The sequence below is a fragment of the Emydura macquarii genome, unplaced genomic scaffold, assembly GCF_026122565.2.
Source record: "Emydura macquarii macquarii isolate MOO-44397 ecotype Brisbane River unplaced genomic scaffold, CSIRO-AGI_Emac_v2 contig_2897, whole genome shotgun sequence".
Classification (NCBI taxonomy): domain Eukaryota; kingdom Metazoa; phylum Chordata; order Testudines; family Chelidae; genus Emydura; species Emydura macquarii.
Window position 1 is genome coordinate 50,637,097 of NW_027133034.1, and position 11,690 is coordinate 50,648,786.

The window sequence follows — 11,690 nt, forward strand, 5'->3', positions numbered from 1 at the left end:
GTGATTCAAAGGCCATTCCATTTGCCCAATTAATTCGATCAGAACAATTTTGCCAGTAATGCACCAATTATCTCTAGGGCATGAATATATGTGTACTGTTTCTTTAAATCTGCTGCAGGAAGCCAGGCAGGGGAAGGTTTTATGCATAAGCTCTACAGTGAAACAGAGAGAGAGAGAGAGAGAGAAAGACTTTAACAATTGCACTGTTTTCCTTATTTAATTAAGCTCCTTGTTCAGTACTGGAAGAAAGTGACTATGATAATCACATGATCCATGATACTGGTTAACAAGCCTCTAAGAAGACACCTCCTTAAATATGATACAAAGGAAGTTGTAATTCTCATATTTACTACATTATTTACAGACTGTACTGCAAAGGAAATTAGAATAAAAATGCAACACATGGAAATAATGTTACTAAAAATTATCTTGCACAGACGTTTCCAACCTTTTTCATAATGTGGACCACATTTAAATACAGTGATTGTCTTATGGATCACCTTTCACAATCCTTATGGCAACTACAGCAAGCACATGAAAAAGTAACATTAGAAAAGTATTTAATGTAATATTAGCTGTCTTTTAATGCAATTTAACATCTGAAAATAAGGAGGAGTCATCACCATGTGATAAGCCAGCTCTCCACAGACCACCCACAAGTGCTCTGTAGACCACCAGTAATTGTCCATGGATCACAGTTGGGAATCTCAGATCTAGTATATTTGTCCCTGCTATTAGAAAGTTTTGCTATGGAGAAAGCACAAATAGTTTAGTTTACACAAATCACTGGTGGGTGTTATGAGTTAGTCCACTGGGCTAGGAATCAGAAGACCTGGGTCTATTTCTGGCTGTGCCACCAGCAGGCTGAGTGACATTGAGCAAGTCCTGCCACCTCTGTGTTCCTCAGTTTCTGCATGTAAAATGGGAATAATGATACTTATCTGTCTCTGTGAAAAGTTTTGAGATCTCTAGATGAAGAATGTTGTATAAAAGGCAAGTACTATGATTATTCGGTCTGGGCATCTCACAGTATTTCGCACAAGTTGAAATGTGTGTGTGGCTTCCTGTAAATATTGTAAATCTTAGTGTTCTCAGCCTTATTTATCTCCTCAGGTCCCATTCCCAATTCTATCTCTGAAGGAAAGAAAGGAAATCTGTTAAGCCAAGCCATTCCAATGTGTTCTTTTTAAAATATTATAATACTATTATAACTGACTTAAAAATGTACTTGAGAATTTATAGCCATAACTGCTCTTCTACTCTGTGCTCAGAGACGCTAAAGTCCCAGCTTCCTGGGGAGTCCAGTCCTTTCATTTCCACAGTTCTGAGCTGCAGAGTTCTCACATTAAGTGCTCCACAAGGGAGTTTAACTCTACTACTCAGTACTTCAGTCCAAACAGCTCCTATGAATCTTTTTTCTCTGAAGGTATGTATATTCTACAGCCACTACAGCAGCACAGATGCAGTGCTGCAGCTGTGCTGCTATAGCACAGTAGAGTAGATATTTCCTTCATTGATGGAAGGGATTTTTCCATATATGTAGTTAATCCACCTTTCCAAGAGGTGGTAGCTAAGTTGACGGAAGAATTCTTCCGTCAACCTAGCTGATTCTATGCTGCAGGTTAGATTGACCTAACCATGTCACTCAGGGTGTGAAATTTTTCACAGCCTTAAGCAAAGTAGATGGTCAGTCTAATTTTGAAGTGTAGACCATACCTGAGGCAGTTAACTAAAAATTCAACTTTTCATTCCTAAACTCCAAGTAATTTCAGTGATTTTGTTCTCACATGAAGAAATATGGAAAAGAGAAAACTCGAGAGAAAAATAATATCACTATATACTTTTATACAGTTCTGCTTCATAACCGATGCTAGTCTGTACTTTGTCTTGCCCAACAGATCAGATAAGCTTTCTTACAGAAGCTCTCTAGGAAAAGACTTCCAGTTATACATGTAACTACAGTAAAATCTCAGAGTTACAAACACCAGAGTTACAAACTGACCAGAGTTACGAACTCAACTACACACCTCATTTGGACCCGGAAGCATGCAATCAGGCAGCAGCAGAGATGCAAAGAAAAAAGCAAATACAGCACAGTACTGTGTTAAACATAAACTACTGAAAAAATAAAGGGAAAGAAGCATTTTTCTTCTGCATAGTACAGTTTCAAAGCTGTATTAAATCAGTGCTCAGCTGTAAACTTTTCAAAGAACAACTATAAAGCTTTGTTCAAAGTTACAAACATTTTGGAGTTATGAACCACCTCCATTCCCGAGATGTTCATAACTCTGAGGTTTTACTGTATTACCAAAAAAGGAGATCAATCTGGCAGCTGGTAACCAAGCTGAAAGCGGCAATGGATTTCTCTTCAAATTTTGATGAAATGCTTCTTTGACAACTCATGAAAACCTCTGAAAAATATTAACTTTAGAGGCAAATTTGCTTACGTGATCTATAATGTCCGTGCTTCTCTTTATCTCTTTTTATCAGCAATGACTATTATATAAAATCTGGGGGCTTGATTCACCCCTGCTGTTACAGGAAATGAAGACTGCACCTGCAGCAATGAGGTCAATCACCAATAAGGGCGAACAGGCTGTATTTATACTGTCTCCTTTCCTTGGGTAGTCCTCAGGGAAGAAGTTGTTTCTCCTTTTTGGCCCAAGTGGTTAGCCAGTATTCACAGCCTTGCAGGGTTGTTTCCAGTAGGAAGCAAAACTGATGGTATAAGTCAGGTATTTCTTTGGTGCAATCCTGTTTCTTTACAAAGAATATACTGGACACTGAGCCAGTGACTAACAGAGGAGCAGATGTTAGGGAGTGTGAGGATTTTCAGCTGGATCAACACACCCACAGCTGGCAGGCTGGAGAAGGAGAGGGAGCCTAACGGAAGACAAAAAGGACAGCCAGGCGGACTCAGCACCCACAGCAGCCTGAGTCAGCTCTGATCTATGCAGCAGAACCTAGGAATAGCACTCTAAGTTCACAGCACACTGTAGCTTCTGAACTCACAAGTGATGGGATCTAGGGCACAGAGCAGGGTGGAAGGTGGACTGCTGGCAAGTCTGTTCAGGCTAGTGAGCATTGATTGGTCTATTTAGGCATCAAATACTTGGTGCATTGTATTCTGGAGTCTGCTCCTGGAATTGACTGGTGTCTGCTGTAACTCACATTAGGGATCTGCCCCTGTAATTTCCCCTGGCAGTGACTGGGGCTTGTTCCCTTCAGATTAAAGTAGTGCCCTCCTGCTGAGCGTGGTGCCTGTCCCTAAGGTTAACCCTTGCCTTCCCAAAGGAGGGGTTGATGTGCAGTCAGATGTTGGGGACCTGGGATCCCCTCTCCAGCCCCTGGGAGATCCCTTCCTTGCATCCTGAACACACTAGACAGAAACAGCAACAGGAAGTTTCCTTGCTCACAGTTTTCAAGCCTGCCTTTCTAGTGAGTCCTGTGCCCTAAGAAGCGGTTTCTCTGCCTTCTCTCAGGGCCATGCTGACAACTGTTTCTCTCACTGTCTACAGGCTGTGTGCCTCTTACACACACAGAGTTTGCCAAACAATCCTTTGGCCCATGCATTTGCAATCTGTCCTCAGGAAACAATTGTGTTGCCATATGACCCAGTGCCATGGGTGGTGGTTTCGATTGTTTCAGCTGTCATTATATAAAAGGGTCCCAATTGCTTCTTCCATTTAGCCTGAATGAAAGGTGGTTAGTAACCATGCCCATCTTCTTTAACCAGGTCTGTGATTGATGGAAGCCGTTAACAGCTTCCAACCAATACAGCTGTAAATATATAGGTTAAAGAAGCTCTTGGGAGATGTGCTAAGTCAATAAATATCATGGGTACCTTGCCCAGGCCCCATATCGTTTCCCTGAGCAGCACCAGCAATTTTGGATCTGATCTTGTCACTACTTTGCACTACTGTGACCAGTTCTCCAGACAGACTTTCATTACTGGGGGCCAGCTACTTGAAAGCAAATCAATCTCCATGTTTTTGTTGCATGAGCTAATCTATTCCTGTTACCTGTTCTTCATTTGAAATCACAGTCATTTGGTTGTGACATCATATTACTTTATGTTCAAATAATTTTATGTCACAAATGTCACAAATGTAAATTATGTTTCTTTCATGTGTGGTGCGGTCATTCACACACAATTGCTGGTAATTTCCATTCACTAGCACTGCTTTGTTTCTGTCTGCTTCACTTCAGTCAGAACAAAGCAGGGCCTGTTTTAGTTTCAGTTTGAAACATCAGTGTAAACAGCCCAGCCCCCAAAACAGTTTTTTTCTTACATTGACTTTTACTTTTTTGCTGATGCATGCATGGGTTCAAATCCCATCCTCATTGCCACTTTTGTTATGTTGAATTATTTTTAATTGCTTGTATTCAGAGAAAAATCAGCATAGGATCACAGAGAGCTGCAACACATGGAGCGTCTTTATTGAACTAACACTAAAACCAGCCAGGACTGGCTGAGCTATCCCCTAATAGTCTAATTCTATTGCTATGGCAACAAGCTAAACTCTGTTGCTATGGTAACCTAGGCAATTAGGCAAGACATAAAACACACAACAAACACAATGTTTCAAACTTGAATGCCTAAAATTTAGGCATTTTCAAAGAGGGACAAGGAGAATTAGGTGCTCATTTCAGGCTATGTACACACTGATGGCGGCAAATTCGCCACCATCAGATCGATTTTTCTGGATCGATTGAGCAGTAGTGAAGACATGCTCAATCAATCCGGAAGTCAATTTATTAGAACCACCTCCAAAAAAAGCGTAGTGCTGCATCAACGGGAATTCATTTCCCATCGGTGCAGTGCAGTGGAGAGGGTGCGCTAAAGAGAAGTTACGAAGTTGATGAGAGTTATGCAAGCTACACAGAGTAGCTTGCATAACTCCCGTCGACTGTCGCCGAATTTTGCTGGCAGTATAGACCTGATATCAGTTGTGAGTTGGTGTCAAACTATCATATGCCCCTTTGAAAATCCAATCCTAGCTGCCTATATGGCTTGATTTTCAAAGAAGCTGAGGACTTATAAAACCTCTTTAAAATGCAGAAATTAGTACCTCTAAAAACCAGGCCATTTTTATTCAGGTACCTAAACATGGATTTAGTTGCCTAACTTCTGGCACTCAAGTTTGGAAATTTTTGAAAGAAAAACTCAACATATGCTACAGTATAGCAACAAAATAGTCTGTAAATAGAATGTTTTCTCAAAGTCTACCAGGAGGTAACATTGGTTCTTTAAACATTAAGCAAGACATGAATTCCACGCTAATGTTCCCCTGCTTACCCCATTGTGCATATCTTTCAAGCTTCATCTAACATTCTATAAGACATCTCTTACACTGTTTGTCTATCTGCATTCCCCTTCCCCTCCTACTCCCATGCTTCACTAATTTCCTTCTACACATCGTTAGGTCATTCCTACTCATTCAGAATGGCATTTGATTCCCCATATTAGAGGCAGAGAGAGTTGTACTGATCACAAAGATAGAAACTCAGCTAATGGCATGGGAGCAACATGAGCACTACTCATAAAGTGCCTAGTTCTGGTCTCTGAGACAACAAGCAGAATTTATTATCTACAATCAACCTACCATGCTATGTTTGTATTTATGAAGACACAGATAGTTAGATCAGAACTTGATGTCCCAAGGCTTATGTTCTCCTGATATGTACACAACTACCATTAAGGTACGTATCAGTGCTGGAGAGGAATGTGTAACTAAGGTTTTTCTGGAATGGATAATGAAATAGCAGATTTCTTTTTTCAGTGGTAATTCCAACTTTGGGCACCAGAGGTAGATGTTTTCACAGAAAACATACAACAAATATTCTCCTTTTTTATCATTATCACTCTCCATTACACTGCATTGAAATCTCTTGAGAGATTGATCACCAACAGGATGACCCAGCAGTTGCCCCTCACTACTTTGAAGTCAGTTAGCTAAATAGCAATTAATGTTATATGCTTACCAAAATTGGCACTAAAAACAAAGTGATGTATACAGAAATTTACAGTTGGAAAGCAATTAGGTAGTTATTTTGTTAAATAAATGTATTTGTGTTCCTGTCTAAGCAGCAGTGTAATATCCAGAGAAATGACTGCAGAAAGGGACTACAACCACAGTTAGGAAACTAGGAGTGCTGGGGATGCTATCGCACCCCCCGGCTTTAAGTAGAATGACAACACCAAATGCATGGTTTCCATCATCAGCACCCCCATTATAAAAATTGTTCCAGTACCCCTGGCCACAGTAGTTCCTTACTAAGCACTTATCCTGCTGCAAGCACAGAACTATCATGATAGAATCTTCTTGGCTAAAATAAAACTGCCGAAGTTGCTAGAAGAAAATGGTTACTAGTGTCTAGAGCTCCATATATTAGATCAGGGCTAGGTGGCAGTGTTTAGAAGGCCCTAATATGGGAGTTCAATTCCTGCTCTTTTTTCAATTTAGCTGAGAGAGAGGGGTCTTTGCCCCTCTACCCCTCCTGTGCCATCATGCAGGAAGTTACAGGTGGGTGTGAGGGCTAGCAGCTGCAGAAGTAGGGAAGGAGGCAGGTCATGGGTGGAAGTGTCCCCCCTCCACAAGACGCATCCATCAAACCTGGTGCTGAGTGGGATTGGAGTGGGAGTGTGCCTCTCACTATGGGTGTCTAAAGCAATTGGAGATGCAGCTCATGTAAGAATATCCACGGTCCCACACTAGCTTCAATCTAGCACAGCTATAGATAGCGCTGGTGACACAGTGGTGCAGGTTTCAGAGCAGGCTATACAAGCCCACCGGTTCATACTCATGTGACTAGCCTGCCCTAGGGACCATGCCACTCTGTCTTCAGTGCTGTTTTTAGTTGTGCAGCTAGATTAAACCTAGGGTATTGTGACACTGTCTGGATTAGGAGTGACCATTTATAATATTATTTAATATAAATATTGCAAAATTATAATAATTCAGACAAGATATGCCATGTCAGGTACCATTGGAAAGGTTACAATTTGCTAAATATGATTATTTTGTTTATGTGTATGTATCGTCTTCATACTGTAAGTTATGGATAGCTATAATATATCTGTATCCAAAAACTTGTGAGGTGCTAATGGGTTACATCCTACAGTCAGGTTAGTGTCAGCCTTGATGACTCATCAAGGGCCATTACCTTTACAATGAGACCAGGGAAAGGAGCTAGGGTGGCACCTATGTGGTCAGGGGGACTGCAAGGCCTTTCCCTGCTCATGTGCTGTGAACTTGTGTTTGAAAGATGTCGACGGCAGAGCAGAGACCAGGCAGCTGCATCTTGTCTTCATTCATACTTCCTACCTCTGGATCAACTAATCTACAATTGAAGCTGTGAAACAAAGGACTGAGACCCATCCAGGTACTTGATGTTCACCAGAGGAACTATACAAGATTGCAAACTCCACAATTTTCCTGAGAATCTGATATACATGGACTTTAATGTCACTTGTATGTATCTGCTTGCTTCGACCATTTAACATTTCTCTTCTCATTTGTTTCTTTCCTTTTATAATAAACCTTTATTTTTAGTTAATAAAGGATTGGCTGACTAGCATGATTTTTTGCGTAAGAACCAAACTTATACTGATTTGATAATGTGGCTGACCCTATGGGGTAAGGAGAACATTTTGGTAAAGGGAATAGAGTTTTAACTAACTTCTCTTTACTGGACTGAGGGCCAGAGACTGAAATGCAATAAAGGGGTGTGTGTAACTTCTTGTTTTTAGATTCTTGATAACTGTGTGGGGAATCAGAAGCGCTGTTTGTAACTGGTTGTTGAATCTAACTGCAGTGTTAGCCACCAGTTTGGGAGAATCTGCTCTCCTTTTGCCCTGACCTTTGCATTCTCAGTTGTGCTATCCTAGGCACGGATGGGTCACAGGTATGCCTGCACAAGCTGCAATCACACCCCTGATTTCAGTGTAGACCTACCTTATGCGTGAGAGTTGAGGGAAGCAGTTCTACTACAATAATACCACCGTCTTCATTTTATGACAATAGCTAACCCAACATACTTAATACAAACAACAGAAATATAACAGCCTTTTGGCAAGGGAATTCTAGTTCAAGGCAGTTGTGTGAGTTCCAGAACAGAGATGAAAATATGGTCGCTCTTTTGCTGTGCCATAGCAGGTTTTGGGTGCCTTGTAGGTCAATTTCCAGTGTGGACCAGAAGACAGCAGTTTTTTTAATGTAATGTATTTATTTAGAAAATGTGCAGAAGTCCTATTTCTTGGAACAGAGGTGATAACAAATAGCACATAGCCAGCTCCCCTTTGCAGAAACTGTAGCAGGCATCCCTGTCCTGTTTCCAGAAGCTGTTGTCCTGCACCTCTTCTCTCTCCAGGGCCTCACGCAAGTGTAACTTCTTAAATTCTGTGGTCCTTTCCTTTCCTCAACCCCTTCACTTTTTACCTGACAACCCTTGGTCCAAGGCTGTTCACCATATGGCCTAGACAAGTGACCTGGGCATCTGTCCTTTTGTGCAGCTGCTCTGTGACACAAAGGAACTTCAATGGCTAGACAGATATGTGCTTTAACACACAACAATTTTTGTGGTGTGATTACTACATGGCATCTTTTGAGCTCTTTCTATGGGGAGTTTCATCCTGACTGCTTATACATCAGTGACCCCTAATGTGTAAACCATTAGTGCCTTCGGCCAAAACAATATATAGTAAGTTATAATGTAAATGATAATGCTTTTTTTTGGCTAGCCACCTCCTCACCAACCTCCAAATCACCTGCTGATTTTGATGATACATCCCATTCCACAGCAGGGTCAGCTAACCCCTGTCGGTTGCAGTGGTAAGAGGCCAGCAATTCATGGGCTATAGTAGTGTGAAAGGTGTCTTTTTCATGAAAAGCCACATATTTTTATCCCATTCTCTTTACCTCTTCCTCTTTTTCCTCCCCAGAGAAATATCCCTGACTGACAGGTAATTGTTATCGAGTGAACTGAAAGAAACGGTATCTTATATTTTCAATTAGAGCATTAAAAACAAAACAATTTCACTCTGCAAAGGATATTCAACTTATTAAAAATAGAACCTCACAAAAAGCTATGTATTGCATACGGTAAAGAATTTCCAATGGAAACTTAATTGTCAAGGTCGCTAACTTTCATAATTTAATATTCTTGGCTCCTCTTACTTTGAGATAAATCATCTAAGCCATGAAGCAAGAAGACTACTACAAGAGATTACATCTGGGTGCTTGCTATGCCACCATAAGAGGACTTGGATGAATCAAGCCACTCCAGTCCAACCTCCCTGTAGGCTGGCGACACGGCCTGGCAGAAGCATCACAACCCTTCCTTGGGCACAGGCTCTGAGGAAGGCCACAACGCCATGCTCTACAGGAAAAAGCTGTCAGGATACAAGTCTTTAGCCCCGGCCCCCAGGCAGGGCAGGCTAGCAACACAGTCTGTAGCCTCCAGCCCTCAAGTGGGTAGGGCAGGCAAAGTAGTCTATAGCCCCCAGACCTCCAGCAGGGCGGGGCAGCCAAGCAGTCTGTAGCCCCCGGCACTCAAGCGGGGCAGGCAAGGCAAAGTAGTTTATAGCCTCTGGCCCTCAAGTAGAGCGGGGCTGGTAAGCAGTCTGTCCCCAGTCCTCACGTAGGGCAGGGCTGGTGTGCAGTCTGTAGCCGCTGGCCCTCAAGTGGGACAGGGCTGGTAAAGTAGTCTATAGCCCCCAGCCCTCACGTAGGACCGGGTTGGTGTGCAGTCTGTAGCCCCTGGCCCTTACATAGGGCAGGACTGGTGTGCAGTTTGTTGTCCCCGGCCCTCACGTAGGGCAAAATGTCATTTGCTTCATCACAAACATCCTTAAAACTTCACAGCTGAACAGCAGAGCCAATTATTTATTCCATTCAAAAATGTCATGAGAACTTAAATATCATAAATGTCAGAAAATCCCAAACTGAGTGTACTCATGTATATAAGAACTGTAAAACCAGGGCTGGGGCTGACATTCTGTGAAGGTAAAAACTATTTTAAATGAAGTTATGCTCCATCCACACTGGCAGCAAAACTGCTAGATGAAATCAGTTTTTAAGATCAGCTTTTAAAATGGTTTCCAAATAAAAGGCTTGATTCTGCAAAGTGGTGAACACCATCAACTTCCACAGACTTTATCAGGGCACTTGGAACCTCATAAGATAGGACCCATTGTCAATTTAATATTGGAGATGACGCAAAAGAGAAACACCTCATTTCACTTCTTGCTGGCTTAAGAGCACTTCAAGAATTCTGAGCTGCATTTTTAGTTTTACTTTTGCTTCTAATTTAGACCCCTAGTCCTGGAAACACTGATGAAAGTATAAAGTTAAAGCCCTGGTAGTGCAAACAATTAATGGCCAAATCCTAGTTCCACTGAAGTCAGAGTTCAGTAAAAATTACCTTAAAAGAAGATCCAGTCATCTTCATGCTGCTGATGAAGCTGCAGGTGAGGATGCTCTCAGCAGAAGAAAATAGGAACTTAAAAGTGCCTTTTCTGAGCAAATTTGAGTGCAGAGAATGGAAAGAAGAAAGTAGGAGGAGAAGAGAAATGAGAGTCAAGAGAGAGAAAGAGAACTGAGGCAGAAACAGCAGAGATTACAATTCTACTGCACAAGGGGATTGGATCCTCTAACTCTTACTCATGTGATTACTCCTTTTAGTACCATTTCAGTCAATGAAATGAATGATGTGAATGTTGTAGGTTCATGCCAAAAAAGGGGGTTAAAAACCTAAATGTAAGCCCAAAAGCTAGAAGACTTAGAAACTCTATGATGCACCAATATAAGAAGGGAAAATAAGCTAACTCTGGCTGACTTAATTTACATACATTGTAATTCAGCCCCAGTACATTTCAGTACACTATTTGTTTGTATTGTTAGGAGTTTGTGTGCTGTTTTTGGAAGTGATATAATATGATATGTAATATTTATGCAAGACAGAAGAAATTGTGAAAGGTATGACCTGTGCAAGAGGGTCATCCTGAACTGACCTATAGTGGACTCTGGTGAGGTAGAGTATTCATAGTTGACAAGGGGAACGGAAAGCCTTTGCCTCAGGGACTAGGTCAGGGGTGTAGTGACTTGTTTTGTTTTCTGTTTTACATCCACAGATTTTGAACCTTGTGTATAATGGAATCTATGGGACCAGTGCACCAGTGACAGAGGTGACTTGGAGACCAGATCGGACCAGGCAACAGCCGTGCTGGTAAAATTGACTTTGTAGAACTGGACTAGGTAACAGCAGGATGTGGGCTTCACTGAACTGGACTGAAAGAAAGCTACCCTTCGGCACTCATTTGACCTCCCCTAATTCTATTTGGATAATGAAGTTTTGGATGGGTGAAGAATATCTTGTGAAAGAGTTCTGGGTCTCAACAAACTGGGAAGTTAATATTTAGAACTGTGGAGTCATCCAGACCCTTTGCTCAATGTTATCTTTTATGTAAATATATGATTATTGTTTTTTTTCTCAGTAAAAGGTATTTGTAGTGAATTGTGAAGAAACACATGGAAAGGTGACCAGGGTATTTGGATATTTATATTCCTAAAACATGGGAGTGGATACGTTTTTAATGGAGGCTTGAGCCAATTATTGTATTTATTTTCTGTAAGATCCCCTTGACATATTATTAAACCCAGTCCTGGTTACTCCATTGCTACCTGGCA